We start from the raw sequence: 19,992 nt of genomic DNA on the forward strand, positions 1-19,992 counted from the left end.
GGGCATGTACAGTCACCATTGGCTTTACTAGTCCCAAATTATGAACAGAAACCAGTACAAACCGTCATATTGTGGACATACTGGTGGGGGCAATTCGATTGCCGCGGGGTTTTTTAGTCGAGGGGGCACGTCGCCGTCCCCCCTGATCGAGTTTTGGCTGGTGGCAGTGGAAACTACTTGTTATATTCGACCGCAAATATTTTCCTATGGGATTTTCCCATTGTTCGAGGCTACCAACTTTAATTATTTCATTCTCATAGCCTCGAACATAGCGCCGATTTACTTATTTAATATTAATTCGCCGGTTGGTATTTTTTGCCAGAACTCGATTCTAAAATGGCGTTTGTGTTCTCTTCTGTGACTCTAACCCAAGTCGAGCCCTTTGTTCCACTTTTTGGCGGGCTTCTCCACAGAAGCCTCCAAAAGTGGTACCACTCTGTCTGGGTACCACAGGGGATGTGGGAGAGGGTTTACGCACCCTGGACTGAGTTACCTTGGTAACTCAAGTCGCACTCTTGTGTGATTGGCCCAAGTGGTGAGCCAGCCGGCTCACCACTTAGCATGTTTGATTGACAGCTAGGCTGAGTGAATGGGGGTGTGCTGCATAAAAGCAGGGCTTTTGGGACTGGAACTTTAGAAGTCGCCACAGGACCTGAGAATCCGACGAGGGAGAAGCTGCTGCTAGTTTCTTCCCTGGCAGTGCAACAGACTCCTGTCTTCCTCCACGACGAGATCCTCTCTTCCCCCGGACGAAGCACTGACTTGCATCCGCTGCCAGGAACAACTGCCCCCGCTGGAGCGTTCTCACCACTTTACGGTACCGTGTCCGCCAGGCCTCCCTTTCTAAAGATTGCAACAAGGTAATAATAACTCCTTAACCTTCTGGACTGGGCTGGCCACCTTGACCCTCTAACTGGTCCCTTTCTTTGGTCCAACTCCTTTTTGAACCGTTACAAGACTTTTGTGCACTGCAACCGTGTGACCATGGACACATTTCATTTGATCCTCTTAAAGCGAATCCAGCCTACTGACTCTGAATTAACGGTTTTACTGTGCCTTCCCCTCCTGTTCTGTTCTTGTAAAAGTGTTGGGATCTGTTTCAAGTTGTTCTCTGCTTTTCTCTCCCTTTTTAAAAAACGAATTATTAGAGTGCCATCTACGTTAAGCGCAAACTGCTGTCTGAAAATAAGTGGGGCTTTACTTAAGACTTGTCTAAAATTCTTTTAAGGGAGTGTATATCTTTTAGTGACCGTGTTTTTGAATTGCTTACTATTGGTGCCTGTGTGTTTTTCTAGATTTGGTTTTAAATAAATAATTATATCTCTTTTACACCAAGCCCTGGTCAGCGTTTACTTGTTCTACTGGGTTCTCTTGACCTATTGTAAATACTCTGTATACTGCCTAACTCTTCTTGAGGGAAGTCTGACTGCTCAGCAACAGCTACCAAGTGAATCTGTGTGATACAGACTGCTACCAAGTGGGTTTACTGCCAAACACCTGTAGTCCTAAATCTTTTGCAGTGGTCCCAGAGGGAACTGCACAGGTTTCTGCCTAACACCACTCATTCACTCATCTGTTCTGTCGGCTCATCCACTCATCCACTCAATCCACTCTATCTACTCATCCTCTCTGTACACTTTGTCCGGTCAACCGCTCTATCCACTCATCCACTCATCCGTTTTATCCACTCATCTGCTCAATCCACTCATCCGCTCTATCCACTCACCCGCTCATCCACTCATCCGCTCTATCCACTCCTCCACTCTATACATTCATCCGTTCTATCCACTCATCCGCTCTATCCACTCCTCCGCTCTATCCACTCATCCGCTCTATCTACTCATCCGCTCTATCCACTCATCTGCTCTATCCACTCATCCGCTCTATCCACTCATCCGCTCATCCACTCATCCGCTCTATCCACTCCTCCGCTCTATCCACTCCTCCGCTCTATCCACTCCTCCGCTCTATCCACTCATCCGCTCTATCCACTCATCCGCTCATCCACTCAACCGCTCTATCCACTCCTCCACTCTATCCACTCATCCGCTCTATCAACTCATCCGCTCTATCCACTCATCCGTTCTATCCACTCATCCGCTCTATCCGCCCTATCCACTCATCCGCTCTATCCACTCATCCGCTCTATCCACTCATCCACTCTATCCACTCATCCGCTCTATCCACTCATCCGCTCTATCCACTCATCCGCTCTATCCGCCCTATCCACTCATCCACTCTATCTACTCATCTGCTCTGTCCACTCATCCGCTCTATCCACACATCCGCTCTATCCATTAATCCGCTCTATCTACTCATCTGCTCTATCCACTCATCCGCTCTATCCACTCATCCACCCACCCACTCATCCGTTCTATCTATTCATTCATTCTATCCTCTCTATACACTCATCCGTTCTATACACTCATACGCCCTATACACTCTTCCGCTCTATCCACTCATCTGCTCTATCTGCTCTATCCACTCATCCACTCATCCGCTCTATCCATTCATCCGTTCTGTCCACTCTATACACTCATCCGCTCCATGCCCTCACCCGCTCTATCCACTCATCCGATCTATCCACTCATCCGCTCTATCCATTCATCCGTTCTATCCACACATCTGCTCTATCCGCTCTATACACTCACCTATACAGTCATCCGTTCTATACACTCATTCGCTCTGTACATTCATCTGCTCCAGCGATCTACACACTCTCCGCCCTTCCATATTCATCAGTTATCCACACTCATGTGCTCTACCTACTCATCCGCTCCATATACTCATCTGTTCTACACATTTATCCGGTTTACGCTCATCCGTTCTGGACATTCATCTGTTTTACGTACTCTTGCGTTCTACTCTCTTTTCTGTATTTGCTCACTCATCCGCCCTACACGCTCGTCAGTTCTACACATCCAGCCGCTCTACACACTCATCCACTCCCCATGTTCATCCATTTCATACACTCATCTGATCTACATATTCATTCGATTTCCACACTCCTTTGAACTATATAGGTATCTGTTCTTCCATTCATGCATTCTTCCACTCAGCGCATTCATTTGTCCCACCTGTTTCATCCATTCTAACTAATTCATCCACACCATTCACTTTGTTCACTCTGCATGCATTCTGCCCATTTCAGGAGTTTAGATCTCTTTACTGTTTCCGTATGATTTACTCTTATTAGCCATTTCACTGCTATGATCTAGTTTATTCGTTTAATTCTGTTTGTCGTTCTAGTTTATATTAGGGGTTATTAGTTCTCAGTTTCTTGCATCAGGCGGTTTGATGGATTGGAGTCATTGAGTTGCTGTTGGTCTGTTTGGGTTAGTTTGGTACGGGTTGGTTTTAGGGGAAGAACCAGGTGTTCAATAGTTTGCGGAAAGACGTTAAATCCTCAGTTAGGCGGATGTGGGGTGGGAGTGAGTTCCAAAGCATGGGGGCCAAGGCTGAGAATGATGATCCGCCTAACCTGCTTGAGTTTGTCTTCGGTATGACTAGGAGGCCGGCAGAGCTTGATTTTAGGGTGCGTGGGGGGTGGTAGGGTTTTAGCTTCTCTTGAAGATATTGAGGTCCGGTTTTGTGGAGTGCTCGATGGGAGATGCACAAGGTTTTGAAAGTCACCCTTCGGGCTACTGGGAGCCAGTGCAGCGTCTTAAGGGCTGGGGAGATGTGGTCTCTTGGGCCGAGCGCAAGTAGCAATTTGGCTGCAGCGTTTTGTGCTCTTTGGTGTTTATTCAATTGGTACGCGTGGACTTCGAGGTATAGGGGGGTTGCGTAGTCCAGTCTTGATATAACGATTGATTGGACCACAGAGATATATGGAAAGATGCGCCTAAGGGTTTTAAGGTGGTAGTGGCAGGAATTTGAGAGGTTGTTGACTTGGCACAAGAGTGTTAGGTCTGAATCAAGGGTGCATCCAAGATTTTTCACTGATTTGGAGGGGGTCGATGAATTGCCCATGGCTGATGGCCAGGGTAGTGGGTGTGGAAGAAGTTCGGTTTTGCCACATACCATGATTTCTGTTTTGGAGGGGTTTAACAAGAGGTGGCTTTGGGTCATCCAGAGTTCTATGTCAAGGAGGCAGGAGGCCAGGTCTGGCCGGGAGTTGGGTTTTGAGTTCAGGAGTTTTAGAATTAGTTGAGTGTTGTCGGCGTAATTGTAGCACAGGATGTTATGCGAACAAATTATTGGTGGGAGGGTGATCAAGTAGAGATTGAACAGGAGGGCAGATGGGCATGCTCCTTGTGGGACTCCCGTGTCGACTGGTCGGGCTTGGGAGGTATAGGTGGAGAATATCGTTATTTGGTACCGATCTTTGAGGAATGAAGCTATCCATTTAAGAGCGGTTCCACAAATTCCTAGGGAGTGGAGGCAGTTTAGGAAGATTGAGTAATTGATTGTGTCAAAGGCGGCGGATAGGTCAAGGAGGATTAGTGCTGCGCATCCCGCAGAGTCTGCCGTCATTTTAAGGTCATCCCAAATTGAGGTTAGGGTGGTTTCAGTTCCGTGACGGGCTCTGAAACCTGATTGAGCGGGGTCTAGGAGATTGTTGACTTCGACAAAGGCATTTAGTTGGGAGTGAGTTTTGCAAGGAATCTGGTGTTTGAGATGGGGCGGTAGTTTTTGGGCTCGAGAGGGTCGAGCGAGGATTTTTTAATTAGAGGTTTGACATGAACCGTTTTGAATTCGTCGGGAAAGATACCAGAGGAAAGGGAGGCATTTATGATGGATCTTGCGTGTTCTCCTGCGCAGGTGGAAGCGAAAACTCCTTTGAGGGTTGTGGCTGGGCAAGGGTCCAGCGGCGAGCCAGATGGTTTGCGGGCAGAAAGAAGTTTGAGAAATTGCTCTGGTGATATTGGACCAAAGGATTCGAACGTTGGTTGCGTAGTGGTCGCGGCTGGTGGGTCGGCCGATATGGGGGGAGAATTGCTTGGTGGATGTAAGAGAGCCAGTTTGGTGGCAAGAGTATTTGTTCTTTCAAGAGCCGTGGTGTAAAAGTGGAGGGAGAGTGAGTCCCACAGTGATTGTGAGGGAGTCGGGACTGTCGTGTTGCAAGCAAGCCGGATTGGTGAATTCGGAGATGATTTTGTGGAGTTCTTTGCTTGGGTTTTTGCAGTTTAGGATTCGGGAGTTGTAGTGGGCTTTTTTTGCTTTCCGGATTTCGGCCTTGTAGTGATAAAGGTGTTTTAACTTTCTGCCATTTACGTTCTAGGTATTTATATAGTTGTTTGGTGATCTTCAACTCAGGCGTGAACCAACTGGGGAAGAGGCCACGGCGGGTTGATGGTTTGCAAGGGGGTGTGAGCCGCATCAGAGATGCTTTGAGCCATGCGTCAAAGGCGTCAGGGGTTAGTTGTTTGTTGAGTTGGGAGGTAGGTGGTGGAGACTGGAGGAGTGCGTCGGCTAGGTCCGGGACGATTATTATTTTTTTCCAGCACTTGCGTAGATTCGGAAGTTCAGATTCGAGTATGGGAAGGGGGTCGGGTGAGTGATTGGCGAACGAGAGAATTAAGTGATCGGACCAGAGGTTAGGGGTGGGGGGTTTAAATGAATCAGGGTGTTGGAACTAAAGATTGCATCAAGAGTGTGTCCTTTGTAGTGAGTCGGGCCGTTTATGTGGGGTTGGAGGTTAATTGCGTCCAGACTGTCAACCAGAGAGTGTGTCATAGGGTTGGTGGGGATGTCGAGCCATATGTTGAAGTCTCCAAGGAGGGTAAGGTTGGGATGGTTCAGTTGAAGGGTGGCAATACAGTCGCAGAGGTTGTTTGCAAATTGTCTATCATAGCCAGGGGGCCTGTAGATTATTAGGAAGCTGTGTGAGAGCGACTGGGAGAGGGATAGTTTAACGAGGAGAGATTCGCAGGAAGGAATGGAAGGTTGGTTGTTGATGATTGAGGCGTGGAAGAGAGACTTGTAGACGAATGCTACTCCTCCTCCTCTGGAGGGATGGTTCAGTGGGATGAGGGAGTAGTCAGGGGGAAAGGCTTCATTAGCGATTGGAGCGAAGTTGTCCGAGAACCAAGTTTCGGTGATGAAAACCAGGTCCGGTTTGTCAGAGACGAGGAGGTCAAAGATACAGTGTCTGTTTTTTGCTACGGATCGGGCATTAAATAGGATGCAGTTCACATCGGCAGGTGCGGTCTTGGAGACGAAGGGGGTGGTGGCTGAGAGAGTGGAGACTGGGGAGGGAGAGGGGTAGCGGCGGTGATGTTCGATGGGAATAGTGGGCGAGCAGAAAAATTGGCGGGCTTCGGGCGGGATTGGGTTGCTACGTGTCTTAGGATGATCGGGTTTGGTTCGGGGGATTTGACGGTGGGGCGAGGTCGGTTAGGAGTTTCAGTTGCAGATGATCGAGTGAGAGGGGTTTTAGGAGGGGTGAAACCACGGGGGAAGGAGGTGATTGTGGGAATGAGGTGGTGGGTCGAGACAGGGGAGGTGAGGAGTGCTGAGAGATTGAGGGGGACCAGGTACGTTTCCTCTTTAGTTTCTTTGTAGCGATTGGAGTGTGAGAGAGGGTAGGGGGTTCAGAGGGAGAGAGGGATGCAGCTTCTGTTCTTGCTAGGGCTAGGCGTGCAGTTTTTAGGGAGGGGAAAGGGTGCGGTCGGGGGGAAGGTGGCAGGGATTTGTGGGTAAGATGGGGGGTTGATGATTGCAGGGCGGGGTGTGCCCGTTATGATAGTGAGGGGAGCGGGCATGGATAACATTGGCTGGTCGGCGGTGGGGTTCGGGGGAGGAGTGGTCTTAGGGTGGTTGGCTCGCTATCGTGCCCCTCTGGCTTGGTGTTTGGAGAGGGGAGTGGTAGGGAATGCAAAGGGGGGAGGGATGATTTGGGCAGGGGGACGGGAGGGCAGGCAGATCAGGGAGTGGGGGTGGTCCACGGTGGTTGTTTCTGACAAACTCTGGTGAGGTGGGTGTACTCATGCTTGGTACAAGCTTTAGGTGGATTTTAGGAGGGTTTTCTAATTGTAGTTCTAAATTCAGTGGGGGCACGCTTTTTGGCTTTCTAATTTTAGTTCCAAAGTTCAGTGGGGGCATGCTTTTAGGCACTCTTCTAAGTTCAATTTGCAGATGGATGATATTGGACTATTAGGTGCACTTCAAGGTTTGTCTGTACACGAAGGTGATATTGAGCTATTATGTACTATTAGGCATACTTCTAGATTCAGCTGTACACAGAGATGATATTAGGCTATTAGGTGCTATTAGGTACACTTCTAAATTCAACAGCACACAGAGATGGTATTAGGTCTACCTCTAGATTCAATTTGGTATAGAGGGGATATTAGGCGCAGTTCTAGATTTGATTGTACACTGAGATGATATTCGATGATGCATCGGCAGGGCCACAAACCGAACAGAGGCACCACTCACCTTGGTGTTGAGAGTTAAACCATGGTCAAGTTGGTTTACCCAAGATACTGCACTCCTTATCGACTTTCCACTACCCCCTTCTACTTTTGATGGGCTAGTTATTAGGTTAAGAAGTACAACCAGGCGGCAACTAGCATACTTCTTAACGGACACAGGCCTTCTTCCACAGTATTTATCTTATTGTAAGGGTCCACCTTCTGTACTTCTTCCTTCCTCCACCTGCCTTTTCTTCCTCAGTACCTCTCCCAAAATGTTCCTCCTTCGGTGGCCACCTTCTTCCCACACCGATTTTTTCTGTACCTTTGAAACTGTTCTCCAAGTAATGTCCTCCTTTCCCTTGTGTCTCACCTTCCATCTCTCCTTTTTCCCTTGCTATTTTCCCCTCTTCACGCTCCTCTCCCCTTTCCATTATTTTGACACATCTTCACCTTCCTCTCCCATCCACCTCGTCTTACTCTCCTTCCACTCCCTTCACCTTCCTTCTTCCTCTTTTACTCCGCTCTTTACTGCAACGCTTGTTTCCAAACTCCCATACTAGGCCTTCTACCAAAGTCTCCCTGTATAGTCCTGCCCCTTTTGATACCGGAAAAGGAAGGGTGTTAATAAATGTGCCCAACTCCTTGTGTGTACGTGACAAAGTGATTGGCTCTTTTGAGTAATTCACAATCTTCAGATCTAGTGATTCGTATCAGTTATAAATTGTCAGCTGCCAACTTGAAGTCAAGCAGCGCTGTCATGGTAGCTGCCTGACCCCACCATGGTGCCTCCTGCAGGCAGCTGCACAATAACTCTGCCAACCTTGAACCTCCTCATCTGCCAACTTCATTGCATACCCAAGCTCAAGTAGGTCTTTCCCACAGTCCATCCGGCAGACTGTGTATTCAAATGTACTTTTAGTGGGATCAAAGACGATACCCACAGACCTTTTGTACTTCTAATGCAAACCTACTAAGGTAACCTTACCCTCAGTCTATAGGTTATTAGTTCTATCTTAGAACTGTTTAAATGTAATTTAGCTATTTTTAGATACCCTTTGTTTCTTTTAACTTCACAGGTTATTTGGTTTTACCCTTCTTCCATGTGGACTTACTGAATAGGATTCTGTTGCACTGCTATCCTCATGATGAATGTTCTGTATTCATTTCTCTCGAACAGAAACATGTTGAGATATTAATCCTCTGGATTGTAAGAGATTTGAATAAGTATTATACATGTCAATTAATTGTTGATTGTATGCATTAACAGATTGTTTTGCGATACTAACCTTCCTATTGTAACATGAATCATTTATTGGTCTTGACAAATTCCTATCAGAATCCCCTTTTTTATTTGTTCTGTTATTACTTGCACACTTGTGCATCTTGAATGTACTGTGATTTAATACATTTCTTAGCCATTGTTTAAATCTAATAAAATATTGTTTTTTACAAAGGTCTGCTGCTTTGGCTACCTTAGAGAACCCAACCTGTTACTTTTTGCTCTATCTCTATTAATAATTAACATCTACTCCCCCCCTCCCCACACCCATGGGAGTAGATAGAGTTAACACTTCAAACACCTGTTTGTACTGTGTTTACCGGGAATCCTCTGATATTGAGGAGAAGGACTAGCCTGCTGCCCTTGTAAATAGTTCTTTAGTGACAGGTTTCCTTTGTTTTTCTTTATGATTTGGAGTTTTTGGACTACACTTCACTTTTTGTACATAGTTGTTTCTTTGTGATTTACCTTTTTTATTTTTTATTTGAAGAGCTAATAGGACTTTGCTCCATGTTTCTTTGTAAATAGTTTACTGGAGTGTTCTTATGATAAAATTGCTGGAATATTTTTTTTCTTAAACATTGGGATGTATTTAGTATCAGACTTTCTGGACATGGACCTATTTTGAGAACTTTGCATTTTTTGGTTTTACATATTTGTAAGTTTGTTGTAGACATTGGAACATTTTCATTATTTTGACATGTACATATTTTAAATATGATTTGCAGTTTATATGACATCAATATGACTGTATAATATATTTTCATTTTTTTTATATGGTTTCTCAGACTATTTTTAACACAAATGTACTGATTTGTTCCTCTGTTTGGTGTCCCTGGTAAGGACCATTGTTGGTCATGTGTGTGCTTACTTGTATGCTTCTGTCATGTTTGCTGTCCATTTGAGTGTTGCTGTTGCACATGTGCAGGAACAGTGGAAGTGTGTGAAGGGTGATTTTTGGTATGCGCGGTGGAGGGTCATTTGCTATCACATGTGCACCATCACTGTGTATTGGTCCTCATTATGTTGTGTATGCTGTGGCGGGGGGACTGTTTGGAGCATGCAATCTGCACAATGTCCACAATGTGCTTGATGCAGTGTAACACAAATGGCGCGCTTCCACATTCACCAGCATGCGTTTGTGCTATTATCATTGTCTGCGCTGTTGTTGGCCACCTTGCATTGGCAGTCACTTTTGAGAAATCTCTCTTTTTACTTTTTGGCTGGATAATGCTGCAGTCTCAGTGGGTAGTGCCCTTTCAGATTGCCATGTAGTCATTCAGAACTTCAGTCACTCCAGTTTGCTTATGCTTTTGTTACCCCTCCGACCAGCTGAACTCCTGTCTGGATGTGCAATGTTCACGTGGCTGTCCTCTGAACTTGGGCAAAGGTCCCCTTGCACGCCTGCACTGCTTGCCTGGCATCCACCACACTTGGAATGTTTTTATGTCTGGCAACAGACACCTACCTGCACTTTTCACTTGATGTTTGCACTCCGGCTTGGACTTGACGATAGCTGTGCGCATTTTCTTTATTTGCAACTTATTTATATTCGGTAGGGTGTACTTCACATTTACTGCAGTGCCCCATCACCAAGACCCCTTTTCTCATTCACCCCTGCCCATGCACTGGCGCCACCTCAATGTCACATGCCCTGACAAACACGTTGTCTCTGTCGTCACTGTGTTCCACATCCCCGGTTCTTTGCAGCTTTTTGCACTTGTGTATATGCGCATTGTGATTGACATGTCATTTGATGATGTGTCATGTCCTGTCCTTCACACATGGAAGGAACAGTGATGTGTTTATTAGGTTATCTGTTCTGGTGATGTCAGCTCATTGGTGCTCCGGCCGTGACACGCCTGGGCAGTGTATATTCATGTGACACACATTGAGGGTGATTTGGATTATGTCACTGTGTGACTATTTGGACATGGTGATTATTTACAGTAGTTTGTCACATGGACTGCAGGGCCTCACTTTACCATTCACTTGTGTGATGTGTATGTTGGGAGATGGTTGCAGACAGGAACTGTGTTTGAGCAGCTGCCACACTGAAGGATGTGGGCCAGGTGTATGCATTGGTTTCTGTTTGCAGGGTATTTTTTTTACAGGAGGTTCAGGGTGGTGTCACTACACAGCAGTGAAGGTGTTCGACAGCATGCAGGTGATGTCCAGTCATGCGGGGGCTGCCTTCGTGGTGGCATCACTGGGAGTGGGGCTTGGGGTGTCACATGTGGCCTGGGCTGCCTGCAAGTTGCCGTCATGGGTGATGGGGTGGGGGTGGGCTGTCCCATGTGGCGGCGTTGCCTGCAGCTTACCGTCCCGGGTGATGGGTGCTGGGGGGTCCCATGTGGTGTGGGCTGCCTGCGGTGTGGGTGGGTGGCATCACAGGTGTTGGGGGCTGTGGGGTCCCATGTGGTGTGAGCTGCCTGTGGTGTGGGTGGGTGGCATCATGGGTGTTGAGGGCTGGGGGGTCTCAGGTGTTGTGGTTTGCCTGCAGGGTGTGGTCCGGGGTGATGGGGGCTGGGGTGTGGGTGTCCCGTCAGGAGGCGTCTGCTTCCAGTGGATTTGTACGTGTGTCACGGGGTATGCCATCGGTTTCCACGCGATTTGGCTGGGGTGTGTCTGGGCTACGCGCAGGAGTTTCCATGTGATTTGGCTGGGGTGCTTCCAGGGTACGTGCAGGAGTTTCCACCCGATTTGGCTGGGGTGCGTCTGATGTACGTGCAGGAGTTTCCAAGCGATTTGACTGGGGTACATCCGGGATTTTCCACGCAATTTGCACGAGGTTGTGCGTCCAGGGTACACATGGCAGTTTCCACTTGATTTGGCTGGGGTGCGTCCAGGGTACACGTTGCAGTTTCCACGCGATTTGGCTGGGGTGCGTACGGGAGTTTCCACGCGATTTGGTTGGGGTGCATCCAGGGTAAGCATGGCAGTTTCCAACCGATTTGGCTGTGGTGCGTCCAGGGTATGTGCTGGAGTTTTCATGCAATTTGGCTGGGGTGCGTTCAAGGTATGCACAGCAGTTTCCACGCAATTTGGCTGGGGTGCGTCCAAGGTACGCACAGATTTTTCACATGATTTTGCTTGGGGGATGGGTGGTGGACCAGGGATGGCACGTGGGCTTGAGCAGTGTTAGGCATTTCACTTGCTTTTTAGTGTGCGTGGGAGCATGTTGGGGGCATTACTGGCGCTGTTTGATGTACCTTGCGCCACGGCTACCGATGCCTCGGGAAATTCATGAATATGCGTGCCGCGCAATAATTTCTTTGCGCCACGTCTGGCGCACGCTCCTTCTCGGCATGCAGCACTTGTGCCTTTTCTGCACTGGATTCTATGAGTCGGGCCCAGAGTCCCTTAGTACACTATAGGAATGGGGATTTACAAACATATCGGCGCCTGACTTACCAGTCACCGGGGTTGTAATCCCCTGCTGTTACTGGGAAATCAGGCGCCGGAAATTCATTACGGGTCTGGCGGCTACCTGTCGGGAGCACCGGCACGGTTACCGCCGCACCCATAATGAGGCCACTGTGTTGAAGAAAAAACAATTGTCTTGGTATATGAACTAGACACATTTTCCTTACCAAGAAGAATATTGCTAAAGAGAATTATTGTTTTGGTTCTTGAATCAGTACCTGTGGAAATCACATTTTATTTTCTAAGGGAAAAAGATGCAGTGAATGGAAAAGAAATGTTTCTGTTGCACTGAAAAGGTCTTTGTTGAATCAGAACTTGCTTAAGGATATTCCTGAATTGATCTATTGGGAAGGGAGCCCAACCCTGGTCCCAAGAAGTGTTTTCTAAAAATGATCAGTTTGAGTTTTTGCCATGTTTTGTTGAACTGAATTCAACCGAATGTCCCCTATACATTTTTGTTGTATGTACTGGAGTGAAGGTCAGAAAACATTGGACACCAGGTCCTCTTTCTTAAGTTCAGTCCGATAGGTAGGGCTAGTCTCATTTCATCTCAAGACAGGCATTTTGTTTAACCATTGTAATATTATTTTTGAACGATTATTTCCTCTGGAGGAGACGCATCATACATTTATTTGTTGTATTATAATTGTTCACAGATGCTCTGAAGATGAACTCCCCAGTCCAAATGCTCATCAATGCCTGCAAACCCTTCCTCTCGCGCACCAGCTTCATTACACTAGCCAGAGCGCTAGTGCTTTCACAAATGGACTACTGCAATACTCTCTTTCTTGGCTCTTCAGAACGCAATTTGAATAAATTGCAGGCACTACAGAATAATGCACGCGGAGCCGCTCTGAGTATCCCGCGACACTCCCCCATTTCAAGCTTTAGACAAGATGCCCATTGGCTCCCTGTTCAAGATAGAATCACCCTCAGATCCCTCATCATCGTCCACAAATGCCTCTCCAATGACGCTCCCAAATACCTGGCAGACAAGTTCATCAAACACACTTCTTCCAGACCAACTAGAACGGTGTACTCTCACTGTCTCTCCATCCCCAAATTCTCCCTAAAAAAACAGCTTCCCAGTCCTAGCCGCCAAACAATGGAACGCTATACTGTTGAACCTTAGAGCAGAACCCTCCTATTGGACCTTCAGAGCAAAAACAAAGTCCTGGCTCGCCAACAAGAATTCCACCGCTATCTGACACTCTACTTAATGTACTCGTTTTCTCTGCCGACCACCATGTAACCCGGTCAACTGTACTTACTGTTATCTTCTTGTATGTATATATTCTGCTGTAACTTCCTCTATGTCTTGACGCCCAGTTACCCCAGGGTTCGGTGCGCAGTATAAATAAAGAAACTAAACTAAACTAATGCATCGGCCACCACGGGCTGCTTCGCAAGACCTTGTAGAAAACGGAAACGCAATAAAAATAATCATTTATTTGTAAAAGGGCGACTCAGATCTAATTATTCTTGTGTCAATGTTTCTAAACTGCAGTAGTTATATACTACAGGGGTGCAGCCAGAACAGCTGGTGCTTCCCACGGTAGTATTACACTACAGGGGTGTAGTCAGATCCGCTGGTGCTTCCCACTGTAGCTATAACCGACAGGGGTGCTGCCAGAAGAGCTGGTGCTTCCCACGGTAGCTATACACGACAGGAGTGCAGCCAGAACAGCTGGTGCTTCCCACGGTAGCTATACACTACAGGGGTGCTGCCAGAACAGCTGGCGCTTCCCACGGTAGCTATACATTACAGGGGTGCAGCTAGAACAGCTGGTGCTTCCCACTGTAGCTATACACGACAGGGGTGCTGCCAGAACAGCTGGCGCTTCCCACGGTAGCTATACATGACAGGGGTGCTGCCAGAACAGCTGGTGCTTTCCACAGTAGCTATACACTACAGGGGTGCTGCCAGAACAGCTGGTGCTTCCCACGGTATCTATACACTACAGGGGTGCTGGCAGAACAGCTGGTGCTTCCCACAGTAGCTATACACTACAGGGGTGCAGCCAGAACAGCTGGTGCTTCCCACAGTAGCTATACACTACAGGGGTGCTGCCAGAACAGCTGGTGCTTCCCACAGCAGCTATACACTACAGGGGTGCTGCCAGAACAGCTGGTGCTTCCCACAGCAGCTATACACTACAGGGGTGCTGCCAGAATAGCTGGTGCTTCCCACAGCAGCTATACACTACGGGGTGCATGCCAGAACAGCTGGTGCTTCCCACAGTAGTTATATACTACAGGGGTGCAGCCAGAACAGCTGGTGCTTCCCACAGTAGCTATACACTACAGGGGTGCAACCAGAACAGCTGGAGCTTCCCACAGTAGCTATACACTACAGGGGTGCTGCCAGAACAGCTGGTGCTTCCCACAGTAGCTATACACTACAGGGGTGCAGCCAGAACAGCCTGTGCTTCCCACATAAGTTAGACACTACAGGGGTGCAGCCAGAACAGCTGGTGCTTCCCACAGTAGCTATACACTACAGGGGTGCAACCAGAACAGCTGGAGCTTCCCACAGTAGCTATACACTACAGGGGTGCTGCCAGAACAGCTGGTGCTTCCCACGGTAGCTATACACTACAGGGGTGCAGCCAGAACAGCCGGTGCTTCCCACAGTAGTTATACACTACAGGGGTGCAGCCAGAACAGCCGGTGCTTCCCACAGTAGTTATACACTACAGGGGTGCAGCCAGAACAGCCTGTGCTTCCCACATAAGTTAGACACTACAGGGGTGCAGCCAGAACAGCAAGCGCTTGCCACAGTAGCTATACACTACAGGGGTCCTGCCAGAAAAGCCGGTGCTTCCCACAGCAGCTATACACTACAAGGGTGCTGCCAGAACAGCAGGCGCTTCCCACAGTAGTTATACACTACAGGGGTGCAGCCAGAACAGCTGGCGCTTCCCACAGTAGTTATAAACTACAGGGCTGCAGCCGGAACAGCTGGTGCTTCCCACAGTAGCTATACACTACAGGGGTGCTGCAAGAACAGCTGGTGCTTCCCACAGTAGTTATATACTACAGGGGTGTAGCCAGGGCTTCCCACAGTAGTTATATACTACAGGGGTGCAGCCAGAACAGCTGGTGCTTCCCATAGTAGTTATACACTACAGGGGTGCTGCCAGAACAGCTGGTGCTTCCCATAGTAGTTATACACTACAGGGGTGCTGCCAGAACAGCTGGCACTTCCCACAGTAGTTATACACTACAGGGGTGCAGCCAGAACAGCTGGCGCTTCCCACAGTAGCTATGCACTACAGGGGTGCAGCCAGAACAGCTGGCGCTTCTCACTGTAGTTATACACTACAGGGGTGCATGTAGAACTGTAGATGCTTCCCACCGTGTTTTTTGATCATTTGACAGTAGGTAGGTCTGCCATAGGTAGCCACTGAGCCCTGCTCTGGTGTGCTCCATCGTGTAGCATTTTCCCTTGCTACAGATACATCCGCCTCACCTATCATGCTCTCTGGCCTTCCTGGAAGTAGTAGTGTGCTTTTAGAGGCGTGCCGACGCCTGGGGGTTGTCACAACATCATCTGTATTTTCAGAGCGCCCACTGTTCATACATGCCCGAATCATCACAAATCACACTCTGGCCACGTCCCAGATGGGATCTTTTTTCTCCTGATTCTTTTGTACAAGGGGTTGCTTAGGAACTCACCAAATAAATTACAAAAGTAATCCAAAAAGGAGCGCACACCATGCACGAAGTAACGCAATTTAATCAGGGTCCAGACACAGATGGGAAAGCAAACTTCATGCAGAACGGCTGAACAGAACTTCCTGAAAGGCGCTGTCAAAGAATACACCCCTAAGGGCAAGCCTCTATAATAATACAATCTAATTAGCATTTAAACACATTGCAATATTATGTTAGTCCTCATTGCAAAGCTAATTCGTGGGGCAATGTCTTTCCCCTATAAAGGCACATACATTACACATCAATGATTGGGTTCAGCAAAATTGACCCTACTACCCGCAACTACTTCCGTGACATCACAGACCAACCCACATTTCCCACATCATCAGTGACAAGACATTGGGGGTCATTACGACCCAGGTGCTAATTGCGCCAACTTTACCACCATGGTGTAAACTACGTTTACACCATGGTGGATGGCGGATTTACCGCCCCATTCCAAGGTGAGTGGGGCGGTAAATCCCCATTTCCCATTTTCCCTTCCCCATTCCCATTTTTGCCCCATAGGGCATAACGGGAGTGGGGAAGGCGCTAATTACGCCACCGTAAATTACGGTGGCGTAATTTGCATCATGGCAGGTTAGCGCCATGGATTTTAACGGCTGCTAAAAGCAGCCGTTAAAATCAGAATCAGGCGTTAAGGGTTAACGACGGCGTTAACCCTTAACGCCTGAGTTGTAATGAGGCCCATTGAGTCATTGAGCTAACCAGAGGATCTTTATTCATCTGCGGCCAGTCAGCTCTGTCCGCTTCTCATGAGAACACCTTCCTTCATGACACTATCTTTATTAATTTGCGGCCAGCCAGCTCCATCCTGCTTCTCATGGGAATGCCTTCCATCATGACACTAATTGTATTCATCTGTGGCCAGCCAGCTCCATCTGCTACTCATGAGAAAACCTTCCATCATGACACTATCTTTATTCACCTGCGGATGGCCAACTCATCCGCTTCTCATGAGAATACCTTCCATCATGACACCATCTTTATTCATTTGCGGCCAGCCAGCTCCATCCGCTTCTCATGAGAACACCATCCATCATGACACTATCTGTATTCATCTGCGGCCAGCCAGCTCCATCCGCTTCTCATGAGAACACCTTCCATCATGACACTATCTGTATTCATCTGCGGCCAGCCAGCTCCATCCGCTTCTCATGGGAACACCTTCCATCATGACACTATCTGTATTCATCTGCGGCCAGCCAGCTCCATCCGCTTCTCATGGGAACACCTTCCATCATGACACTATCTGTATTCATCTGCGGCCAGGTAGCTCCATTCGCTTCTCATGAGAGCTCCATCCGCTTCTCATGAGAGCTCCATCCGCTCCTCATGAGAACACCTTCCATTATGACACTATGTTTATTCATCTGCGGATGGCCAACTCCATCCCTTCTCATGAGGACGCCTTCCATCATGACACTATCTTTATTCATCTGCGGCCAGCCAGCTCCATCCTGCTTCTCATGAGAACACCTTTCACCATGACACTGGGCCTCATTACGAGCCAGGCGGAAAACCATGGTGCTATTAGCACCATGGTTCATGCCGGTAACTTACCGACTCCGCCATGGAGAAAGGGGGAATTACCACCCCATTCCGAGGTGAGCAGGGCAGTAATTCCCCCTTTCTCCATTGCTCTTCCCCATTCCCATTTTTTCCCCATAGGGCTCAATGGGAATGGGGAAGGGGCTAATTACGGTACAGCAAATTGCGGTACCGTAATTAGCACCAAGGTCCCTTTGCAGGTCCCTACTTTAACGGCTGGTCTAAACCAGCCGTTAAGGTCGGGTCCCGCAAAGGGACCTCACAGTAAGGCGCTAAGTGGTTAACGGCACCGCAACCTTTTACGGCACCGTTAACCACTTAGCGCCTGGGTCGTAATGAGGCCCACTATCTTTATTCATCTGCAGCCGGCCAGCTCCATCCGCTTCTCATGAGAACACCTTCCATCATGACACTATCTTTATTCATCTGCGGCCAGCCAGCTCCATCCCTTCTCATGAGAACATCTTCCATCATGACACTATCTTTATTCATCTGCAGCCAGCCAGCTCCATCCACTTCTCATGAGAACACCTTCCATCATGACACTATCTTTCTTCATCTGCGGGCGGCCAGCACCATCCGCTTCTCATGAGAACACCTTCCATCATGACACTATCCTAATTCATCTGCAGCCAGCAAGCTCCATCCCTTCTCATGAAAACATCTTCCATCATGACACTATCTTTATTCATCTGCAGCGGGCCAGCTCCATCCGCTACTCATGATAACACCTTCCATCATGACACTATCTTTACTCGTCTGCGGCCAGCCAGCTCCATCCGCTTCTCATGAGAACACCTTCCATCATGACACTATCTTTACTCGTCTGCGGCCAGCCAGCTCCATCCGCTTCTCATGAGAACATCTTCCATCATGACACTATCTTTATTCATCTGCGGCCGGCCAGCTCCATCCGCTTCTCATGAGAACACCTTCCATCATGACACTATCTTTATTCATCTGCGGCCGGCCAGCTCCATCCGCTTCTCATGAGAACACCTTCCATCATGACACTATCTTTCTTCATCTGAGGGCGGCCAGCACCATCCGCTTCTCATGAGAACACCTTCCATCATGACACTATCTTAATTCATCTGCAGCCAGCAAGCTCCATCCCTTCTCATGAGAACACCTTCCATCATGACACTATCTTTACTCATCTGCGGGCGGCCAGCTCCATCCGCTACTCATGAGAACCCCTTCCATCATGACACTATCTTTACTCGTCTGCGGCCAGCCAGCTCCATCCGCTTCTCATGAGAACACCTTCCATCATGACACTATTTTTATTCATCTGCGGCCGGCCAGCTCCATCCGCTTCTCATGAGAACACCTTCCATCATAACACTATCTTTACTCATCTGCGTCCAGCCAGCTCCCTCCTGTTCTCATGAGAACAGCTTCCATCATGACAATGGGTCTCATTAGGAGTTTGGAGGTAGCCGTGCCTGCATCACAGTGACATTTATTTATGTATAATTCTAATTCCCAGTAGAGCCATTTTTACTTACGCAGAAACAAATATAATGTTTTATTTTTCCAAGCAATTATTGTAAAATAAAATATGCATTTTTCCTTTGCCATTTCCCTACATATCAGTCAGTAACACATGTAGAACACCTCCCAGTGGTGAAGCGTGGCTGGTATCACTGGGCTGAGCATATCCATGTAACTTGAGGGGTGAGAGCAGGAAAGCCAGCAGCTATCTGTCCACTGCTACCAATGTTATAGTGTTGGACAATTCTTGGGGAGTAAATGTGATCAATACATCGCTTATCTGTAGGGCTGGGATTAAGAGATCCTTTCTTTTAAAAAATAAAAATGCATTCTCTATGGTATTTGGTGATCCAAAGGTCACATGGTCTGTCGTGGCGTGCAATCTTAGACAAAGGGCATTCCAGATATGGGGAGCTAAACCCCAACAAGGCTACACCACCTGGCTACCTTCTGAACCCGGAAATCCTCATCTAGAGGAATAGAACTATATATACAAGCATGACAAGGGTGGAAGGGTGGACTGCAGAAAAGGGGGGACGTGTTTCATAAAGGGCACAAAGGGTTACACACAGCACCTTAAACCCAATCTGAGAGGTCACATGACCTCTCACATTGGCCAGTGCAGGTTGTGATAAGGGCACATTTCTGAACCCCTGAAAGAAGCAGGTTGGCACTTTCTGTGCCACCTGAAGTCAGTCACATGCCAGGGAGCCCAGAAAGATGGCATCGCCATAGACAAGTCTGGAAAAAATTAGGGTTATAGAAAGTGAGTATGAAGGCTAAGAAATGGGAGGATATTGTGCAGCAACCGAATGTGGGAATAAACCACTGCCAACCACAGCATCTAAGAGACAAGTGATAGCTCACAGTCAATCGTGACACCCAGGTAGATGGTGTGAGCACCAAGCTCAGAGGAATGCTAGGGAAGCATGCCAAGTGCCTGGTGCAACCCCAATAACCAAAATAGATGTGCCAATCATTGAGAAACCATTCCCTCATATATCTAAAGAGTGCCTGTAGTTATTTATTCAGCCAATGAGTCTTCTACATGTTGGTGCCCATTATTCTGCATGGGATCCTTTGGCAAAGTGTTCCATAGGATGGGTACCCTACTACAGAAGGTATAGTCTCCTTTTAGAATATTCCAGAAGGAATGCATAT

General features: G+C 47.9%; 1 protein-coding gene across 2 annotated transcripts in view; it reads right to left on the reverse strand.

Moving 5' to 3' along the window:
• LOC138566136 (zinc finger protein 850-like) overlaps positions 1 to 19,992 on the reverse strand; it is a 317,241-nt gene that overhangs the window by 203,098 nt on the left and 94,151 nt on the right. The window lies entirely within an intron of this gene.

This window comes from Ambystoma mexicanum, chromosome 2p (assembly GCF_040938575.1).
Source record: "Ambystoma mexicanum isolate Mex_15411 chromosome 2p, UKY_AmexF1_1, whole genome shotgun sequence".
NCBI lineage: Eukaryota > Metazoa > Chordata > Amphibia > Caudata > Ambystomatidae > Ambystoma > Ambystoma mexicanum.